Source organism: Musa acuminata, chromosome BXJ2-9 (genome assembly GCF_036884655.1).
Source record: "Musa acuminata AAA Group cultivar baxijiao chromosome BXJ2-9, Cavendish_Baxijiao_AAA, whole genome shotgun sequence".
Classification (NCBI taxonomy): Eukaryota; Viridiplantae; Streptophyta; class Magnoliopsida; order Zingiberales; family Musaceae; genus Musa; species Musa acuminata.
The window spans coordinates 24,188,849-24,198,519 of record NC_088346.1 but is presented as its reverse complement, the minus strand read 5'-3'; positions in this window follow the sequence as shown (position 1 = coordinate 24,198,519).

Sequence of the window (9,671 nt, the reverse complement as noted above, 5' to 3'; positions counted from 1 at the left end):
AACATGAAAAGATGGATGCCAGATCCATTCTCCTACATGTCCGTAAATTGTTTGAGGAACAGGGAAGGACTCAACGATATGAGATATCCAAGAGCCTTTTCCGCGCTAGGATGACTGAGGGGACACCGGTTCAGAACCATGTCCTAAAGATGATTGAGTGGATAGAGAAACTCACAGGTCTAGGAATGGTCCTAGAGGATAACTTGTGTGTGGACATTGTGCTTCAGTCCCTACCAGATTCCTTTTCACAGTTCATAATGAATTTTAATATGAACAAGCTTGAGGTGACTCTCCCAGAGCTCCTCAATATGTTGAGGGAGGCAGAGAGTACTATTAAGAAAGAGAAGCCAGTTCTCTACACTGGTGAGACCAGAAAGAAAAGGAAAGCAGAAAGGTCCCTTAAGAAGGGAAAGGGCAAGGGCAAACCAGGTAAAGCAAAGGTTGCTAAGAAAGACCCAGCAAAGGACAAAGGCCAGTTCTTCCACTGTGGTAAAGATGGGCACTGGAAGAGAAACTGCAAAGAGTACCTTGCAGAAAGGGCGAAACAAAAGCTTGATGAAGCTTCAGGTACATTCATGATCAGTCTCCATTTGTCAGACTCTTATGATAACACATGGGTATTAGATACCGGTAGTGCTTATCATATATGCAATTCGTTGCAGGTTCTAGCAAGGCCTAGGAGACTAGAGAGAGGCGAGATGGACCTCAAGATGGGTAATGGAGCAAAAGTTGCTGTATTAGCTGTTGGCGAGGTCGCCCTACATCTGCCTAGTGGAGCTTTTATTGCATTAGATGCATGTTATTTTGTTCCTTCTATTATCAAAAACATTATCTCCATTTCATGTTTAACAGTTAGTGGATATAAATTTGTTTTTGAGAACAATGGTTGTTCGATATTATTAGATGATAAGATCATCACGAAAGGAACATTGCATAATGGTTTATTTATGTTAGACACCACTCCACATATCATGAATGTAAATGTGTCCAAAAGGAAACGAGATGAGTTGAACAGTGCATACCTGTGGCATTGTAGGCTAGGTCACATCCATGAAAGAAGGATTCAAAAGTTGCTAAATGATGGATATCTAGATCCATTCGACTATGTGTCATATGCAACTTGTGAGCCTTGCATTCGTGGAAAACTGACCAACTCTCCATTTAGTGGAACTGGAGAGAGAGCCACTGAGTTGTTGGAACTCATACATAGTGATGTATGTGGACCCATGTCAACTCATGCCATTGGAGGTTACTCCTACTTCATTACATTTACTGATGATTTCTCAAGGTATGGATATGTGTACTTAATGAAGTACAAGTCCGAGGCCTTTGAGAAATTCAGAGAGTATAAGAATGAGGTGGAGAACCAGACTGGAAAGAGTATCAAAACTCTTCGATCAGATCGAGGAGGTGAGTACTTAAGTACAGAGTTTACTCAGTTCCTCAAGGACCATGGGATATTATCCCAATGGACACCTCCTTACACACCTCAGCTCAATGGTGTCTCTGAAAGGAGAAATCGTACTTTATTAGATATGGTACGGTCCATGATGAGTTTCGCTGACCTACCCATCTCATTATGGGGATATGCCCTAGAAACCGCAACTTACCTTCTGAATAGAGTTCCAACTAAGTCGGTAGTGTCTACACAATATGAGATATGGAAAGGGAAGAAGCCTGATCTTAAGGTTGTTAAGATTTGGGGCTGCCCAGCCCACGTTAAAAGACACAACCCCGATAAGTTAGAATCAAGGACAGAGCGATGCATATTTGTGGGATACCCCAAGGAAACTTGTGGGTATTACTTCTATCATCTCGAGGACTAAAAGGTCTTTGTAGCTAAGAGAGCAGTGTTCCTTGAGAAGGAACACATTCTTGGCGCAGACAGTAGGAGAATGATAGAGTTGAGCAAAGTTAGAGAACCAAGCTCAAGCACCACTCTACAGCCCAAGTCTGTTCAGGTACCTATTGTTGAATCTCGGATTTTGATGATGAAACTAATTGATTGTGTTTAAATGTTTGACTACATTTTGAGTGATACAGGTCTACTCGATCAGGATTAGACAATTAACGCAGGAGGAATTGACGTTGCGTCGGAGGAGATCACGTCAGGATATTGGATGGCAGAAGGCTTCGGGCGTCGGGCATCGGGCCAAGGAGAGCGAAATTGCGCCAAGGATATCGGGGTTGCGGAGGTCAACCGCCGATTGGGCAACAAGCCGCAAGAGAGGACGATGCATCGAAGAATCGGATGAAGCGCCAACCAATGACGTGCCGGGCAACAGAATGTCAATTTGCGTTATAATAATTGTCTAGATCGGAGTAGAGTGTTTGCTTGTGTGTGCAGGATTAACTACGATAACCAGAAAACACAAAGCGAGAATACCGGAGTCAAGTTCGATGGACGTTTAAGAGTCCGAAGAATCGTCGGAGATGCTGCCAGAACCAACCGAGAAGAAATCGGGAACTTGTCGGAATTTTCGGAAGTTCGCCGAAGAGATCGTCGGAGGTTCACGGAGATCACCGAGAAGGCTCGGCTACTCATTAAAGTCATCACAAGTTCGGGAGCTTGCTAGAAGCCCGTCAGTAGAAAGTTCGTCGGAAAGCTCGCCGGAACAAGACTCGACGTTCGCGGTTGAAAATTTGCTTAGGATGTGTTTTGGTTATGTAGTCCACTTGTAATTAGGATTAGGATTAAGAGATAATCCTATATCCTGGTTAGGGGCCAACTGGGCCCAAAGTCAGAGTTGGTTTAGGCTAAAAATTAAGCTAAACCAGCGAACTAGAGAGCCAAGATTGAAGCCCAACTAGTGGCTGAAAACACTGTAGTCGGGCTGAAAACACTGTAGGCGGTGGCACCGCCCAACACCCGAGAGCTGGGCGGTGACACCTCCTGGCTGGGCGGTGGCACCGCCCAGCACCCGAGCCCTGGGCGGTGGCACCGCTTGGCTGGGCGGTGGCACCTCCAACAGCGGGAACCCAAAGAGAATTCAAATTTTGAAGCCCAAATTTGAATCCTCTTAAGGCCTATAAATACCCCTCAAATCTCAGCTGAGAGAACAACTTTTTGAGCAGCAAGTGTTTTAGAGAAAAGCCTTAGAAAAGTGTTAGCTTGTCTTGTTTTCAATTTGCTAGTGTTCACCTCCTTCTTTCTTGTTGAAAATCTGTAAGAGAGTGAACCGCTTGTAAAAGTTGTAAGAGGGGTATTCACCCTTCACTTTCAAGAGATTTGCTAGTGGAAGGTGGAAGCCTCATCGAAGAGGGGCCTCGCAAGTGGATGTAGGTCACTTGACCGAACCACTTTAAAAACGGCGTAATATCTGGTTTGCATTTCTTATTGTCATTTACATTACTGCAAATCTTCTTACTTGCTTTGTTTCATCATTACCTTTGCTGCGCAACTTTAAGAATACGCTTTCAAGTTAAGCTTTTCAAGTTCCGTTCTTATCGTACGAAAAATTTGTCGAAATCAACGTTTTAATCCGCTGCACTAATTCACCCCCCCCTCTTAGTGCCACTCCGATCCTAACACCTAATACACAATTTTCAACTTTACGCAGGTCTGATAGAGTATCTCATCCTCCTGAGAGTTATGTTGGACATATTAGAGGAGAGGATGTTGAGGATATTGATCCTCAGACCTACAAGGAGGCTATTATGAGTATAGACTCCGGGAAGTGGCAAGAAGCCATGAATTATGAGATGGATTCTATGTACTCCAACAAGGTTTGGAACCTAGTTGATGCGCCCGAAGGTATTGTACCCATCGGTTGCAAGTGGATCTTTAAGAAAAAGATCGGAGTAGATGGAAAGGTAGAGACCTATAAAGCAAGGCTAGTGGCTAAAGGGTATCGTCAAAGGCAAGGTGTTGACTACGACGAAACCTTCTCACCCGTAGCAATGCTAAAATCCATCAGAATTCTATTGGCTATTGCAGCACACTATGATTATGAGATCTGGTAGATGGATGTGAAAACCGCATTCCTCAATAGGAACCTCGAGGAGGAGGTGTATATGATGCAACCTAAGGGATACGTGTCCAAGAACTGCCCAGATAAGGTGTGTAGGTTGCTTAGATCCATTTATGGACTAAAGCAAGCTTCCCGAAGTTGGAACATAAGATTTGATGAGGCAATCAGATCTTATGACTTCGTTAAGAACGAAGATGAGCCTTGTGTATACAGAAAGGTAAGTGGGAGCGCTATTAGCTTTTTGGTGTTATATGTGGATGATATCCTCATCATTGGGAATGACATAGGAATGCTATCCACAGTAAAGACTTGGTTATTTAGACACTTCTCCATAAAGGACTTAGGAGAAGCATCTTATATCTTGGGGATTAGAATCTATAGAGATAGATCCAAAAGGATGCTTGGCTTGTCCCAGTCCAGGTACATAGAAACTATTGTCAAAAGGTTTGGCATGGAAAATTCCAAAAGAGGTCTCATACCGACGAGACATGGGATATCGCTTTCTACGAGTATGTCCCCAAAGACTCCAGAAGAAAGGGCGAACATGGATATGATACCTTATGCCTCAGCAATAGGGTCTATCATGTATGCCATGCTATGTACTAGGCCTGATATAGCGCATGCTCTGAGTGTCACGAGCAGGTATCAGGCGGATCCAGGCTTGGAGCACTGGAAAGCAGTAAAGTGTATCCTTAAGTACTTGAGAAGGACTAAGGATCTTTTACTAGTATATGGAGGTAATAGCCTTAAGGTTGAAGGCTACACTGACTCAAGTTTTCAGTCTGATGTCGATGATAGCAAGTCGAATTCAGGGTATGTGTACACCTTGAATGGAGGAGTAGTGTGCTGGAAGAGTTCCAAGCAAGATACCACTGCTGACTCGACCACAGAGGCGGAGTACATTGCTGCATCAGATGCAGCAAAGGAGGGAGTCTGGTTGAAGAAGTTCATCACAGATTTGGGAGTCGTGCCGGATAGTGAGGAGCCGATTTCCCTATATTGCGACAATAACGGGGCAATTGCTCAAGCGAAGGAACCTAGGTCTCATCAGAAATCTAAGCATGTTCTGAGGAGGTTCCACCTTATCAGAGAGATCGTGACCCGAGGAGATGTAGCAGTGGAAAGAGTTCCATCCGAAGATAACATTGCAGATCCACTAACAAAGCCATTGTCTCAGATTGTCTTTGAGCGTCACAGGGGTCTGATGGGGATCAGACACATAGGTGATTGGCTTTAGGTCAAGTGGGAGATTGCTAGTCATAAGTGCCCAGCAAGCCAATCACGTGAGTGATGACACGTGTGACTTGATACAGAATCTTTTTGCTTATTATATTTTGGCGTATATCATTTTATAACTATTGCATAAATGCATATATATTGTGATGTCCTTGGATTTGTGCAATGGGAATCGGATCGTGATGAGATCACGATAATGAGATCGATTCACCTTTAAACACATATCCTAAATAATCCCGGTCATAGGTTACTCGAGAGGGACATCGTGATAACCGGATAGACTGGTGTGCTGTATACCCGTCCATATGATGGATGTGTTAGGATCGGAGTGGCACTAAGAGGGGGGGGGTGAATTAGTGCAGCGGATAAAAACTTCGATTTTAATCAAAATCTTTCGTACGTTAAGAACGAAACTTGAGAAATTTAACTTGAAGGCGTATTCTTGAAGTTGCGCAATAAGAGTAATAAGGAACTAAAGCAGTAAGAAGATTTGCAGTAATGTAAATGACAATAATAAAGAGCAAACCAGAGATTACGCCGATTTTTAGAGTGGTTCGGTCAAATGACCTACTCCACTTGCGAGGCCCCTCTTCGATGAGGCTCCCACCTTCCACTAGCAAGTCTCTTGAAATGGAAGGGTAAACACCCCTCTTACAACCTTTTACAAGCAGCTCAACCTCTTACAAATTTTTAATAAGAAAGAAGGAGGAGAACTCTCTAGCAAATTGAAAACAAGACTTGCTAAGACTTTCTAAGACTTTTCTCTCAATCAAAATGCTTCTCAAAAGTTGTTCTCTCAGCTGAGATTTGAGGGGTATTTATAGGCCTCAAGAGGATTCAAATTTTGGGTTTCAAAATTTGAATTCTTTTAGGGTTCCCGGTGCTGGCGGTTCCACCGCCCAGCCAGGCGGTGCCACCGCCCAGCACTCGGGTACTGGGCGGTGCAACCGCCCAGCCAAGGAGGTGTCACCGCCCAGCACTCGGGTGCTGGGCGGTTCCACCGCCAAACTAGGCGGTGCCACCGCCTACAGTGATTTCAGCCCAACTACAGTGTTTTCAGCCACTAGTTGGGCTTCAATCTTGGCTCTCTAGTTCGCTGGTTTAGCTTAATTTTTAGCCTAAACCAACTCTGACTTTGGGCCCAGTTGGCCCCTAACCAGGATATAGGATTATCTCTTAATCCTAATCCTAATTACAAGTGGACTACATAACCAAAACACATCCTAAGCAAATTTTCAACCGCGAACGTCGAGTCTTGTTCCGGCGAGCTTTCCGACGAACTTCTTCCGACGGACTCCCTGCAAGCTCCCAATCTTTGTGATGACTTTTAACGAGTAGCCGAGCCTTCTCGGTGATCTCCGCGAGCCTCCGACGATTTCTTCGGTGAACTTCCGACACGTTCCCGATTTCTTCTCGGATGGTTCCGGCAGCATCTCCGATGATTCTTCGGTCTCTTAAACGTCCATCGAGCTCGACTCCGGTATCCTTGCTTTATGTTTTCTGGTTATCGTAGTTAATCCTGCACACTTAACTCAATAATATGGATTAGATCAATTAACCCACCAATTGATTATATCATCAAAATCCGAGATTCAACAATCTCCCCCTTTTTGATGATGACAATCAATTGATGACGGAGTTAAACATAACTCCCCCTATCTATATGCCATATTATGAGAAGATAAAAAAAACACTTGAATTCCATCCCATTGGATTCAAGCATAACCCGATAAGTTCTAATCGTAGAACTCTATCGTTATCCTCATTAAACAATAGTAAGTACGAAACTTTGATGAAAATATTTTTCAAGTCGAAAGATAAGAGACAAATTTTACTATGACAAGAGATAAAGATTTTCAACTTGAATTGCATGATTATACGTTTTAGACATGCATTCAATATGATCAATTAATCTTACGATATTTTCAAGGATTTTGCAAGGCATATAAGATAATCATCGATCGATCACTTTTCTCAAGGATTTTGCAATTCATATTTTGTCATGCTATTAAGAATGATATAAGTCATCACTTTTCTCCCCCTTTGTCATCAACAAAAAGGAAAATGAGACTTGAAGCACATATTTTGTCATACAACGATTTTATCATTGAAAATTAAGTATGCAAAAATATTTACGCAGAGTTCATTTTAGAGGAAAATTCAGCATGCATACATATTATCTAATCTCTTCTTTCTATGAATAATAGAAATTGTAGATGTATAAGAGAGAGATTGGGATAAAAAAAATTCAAGTAGTAATTTCACGAAGTCAAGATCATAATTCGAATACAAACTCATTCAAATCGTCAAATTCATGAAAATCTCAACATTACTTTTTAATCATTACATAAGGCATTTAAAGAATTTTTGAAACATAGGAGAATGATGAATTTAAGCATACAATGTTTCAATCAAATTCAAGTCATGAATGCCAATACTTTCATATTTGTAAGTATCAACTCATGAATGCCAAGAGATATTATTTGTGATTCCAATTTTGCAAGATCAAGATTATGATTTAGATAAAACTTATTTAAATCAAATCGTTAACTTGAAATTCATAATCAAGTCATCAAAGTCGATTTCGAGATTTCACAACATGTCATATGGAATTTGAAGGAGAATGAGAGATGGAAAGAAGATGAAAAACTTTACGGAAAATCCAATCAAACAAGTTTATTGTTTAGGGACAATTTAACATACCTAATTCCCTTCTAATGAATTCAAATTGGTCTTCATTCAAGGCTTTTGTGAATATATCTGCTAATTGATGCTTTGTGTCAATGAATTCTAGAACAACATCATTGTTAAAAACATGATTGCGTATGAAATGATGCCTAACGTCGATGTGCTTAGTTCTAGAGTGCTGAATTGGATTTTTAGTAAGGCATATGGCACTAGTATTATCACATTTTATGGGAATATTTTTAAAGTGAATTCCATAGTCTTCTAATGTATTTTTCATCCAAATTACTTGTGCACAACATGCACTTGCAGCAATGTATTCGGCTTCCGCCGTAGATAGTGCGACTGAATTTTGTTTCTTAGAAGTCCAAGAAACAAGTGCATGTCCTAAAAATTGGCATGTTCCGGATGTACTTTTTCTATCTATCCTGCATCCGCCAAAATCGGCATCTGCATAAGCTATTAGATCGAATTTTTCAGATTTTGGATACCACAATCCTAAATTTGGAGTTCCTTTGAGATATCTAAATATTCTTTTAACACTCTTAAGATGAGATAATTTAGGATTAGATTGAAACCTAGCGCAAAGTCCTACACTAAACATAATATCTGGTCTAGTCGCAGTGAGGTAGAGTAGACTACCTATCATTCCCCTATATGTTTTTTGATCGAAACTTTCACCATTTTCATCCATATCTAACTTAGTCGTAGTACTCATAGGGGTGTTTATTGCTTTTGAATTATCCATGTTAAATCGTTTTAACAATTCTAATGTATATTTCGATTGGTTAAGAAATATACCATCACTAAGTTGTTTGATTTGTAATCCCAAAAAGAAAGTTAATTCACCCATTAAACTCATTTCAAATTCTAGACTCATACATTTGGCAAATGATTCACATAGTGATTCATCCGAAGAGCCAAACACAATATCGTCAACATAAATTTGCACAATAAGAAAATTATTTTCAAAATGTTTAATAAACAATGTAGTATCAACCTTGCCTTTGGTAAAATTATTTAAAATAAGAAAGGAACTAAGCCTTTCATACCAAGCTCTAGGAGCTTGTTTTAAGCCATAGAGAGCTTTAGTCAATTTGAATACATGATTAGGAAGAAGAGAATTTTCAAATCCGGGAGGTTGTTCGACAAATACTTCTTCGGAAATAAAACCATTCAAGAAAGCACTTTTAACATCCATTTGAAATAGTTTAAAATTATTACTACTAGCATAGGCAAGGAGCATCCTTATGGCTTCTAATCGAGCCACGGGAGCGAAGGTTTCATCGTAATCGATACCTTCTTCTTGGTTGAAACCTTTGGCCACTAATCTAGCCTTGTTTCTAACCACGATACCATTTTCGTCTTGCTTGTTTCTAAAGACCCACTTAGTACCTATGACTAAGTGGTCACTTGGTCTAGGAACAAGCTTCCATACCTCATTCCTCTCAAATTGGTTCAATTCTTCTTGCATTGCAATGATCCAAAAATCATCTTTTAAGGCTTCGTCAATGCATTTAGGTTCAATTTGAGAAAGGAAAGCGGCGTTAGCACAGAAATTTTTGAAAGAAGAACGAGTTTGAACCCCTTTTGATGTATCTCCTATAATTTGCTCTTTTGGATGAGCATCTACATACTTCCATTCTTTTGGTAAAGAAATTTCGGAAGAAGATGCATTCAAAAGGCTATTTTGAGGAGAGGGTTCATTTAAATTCAAATTATCAAAACCAAGATCATCATCAAAATCATTTTTCTTTAAATCGGAAATTTCATTAAAAA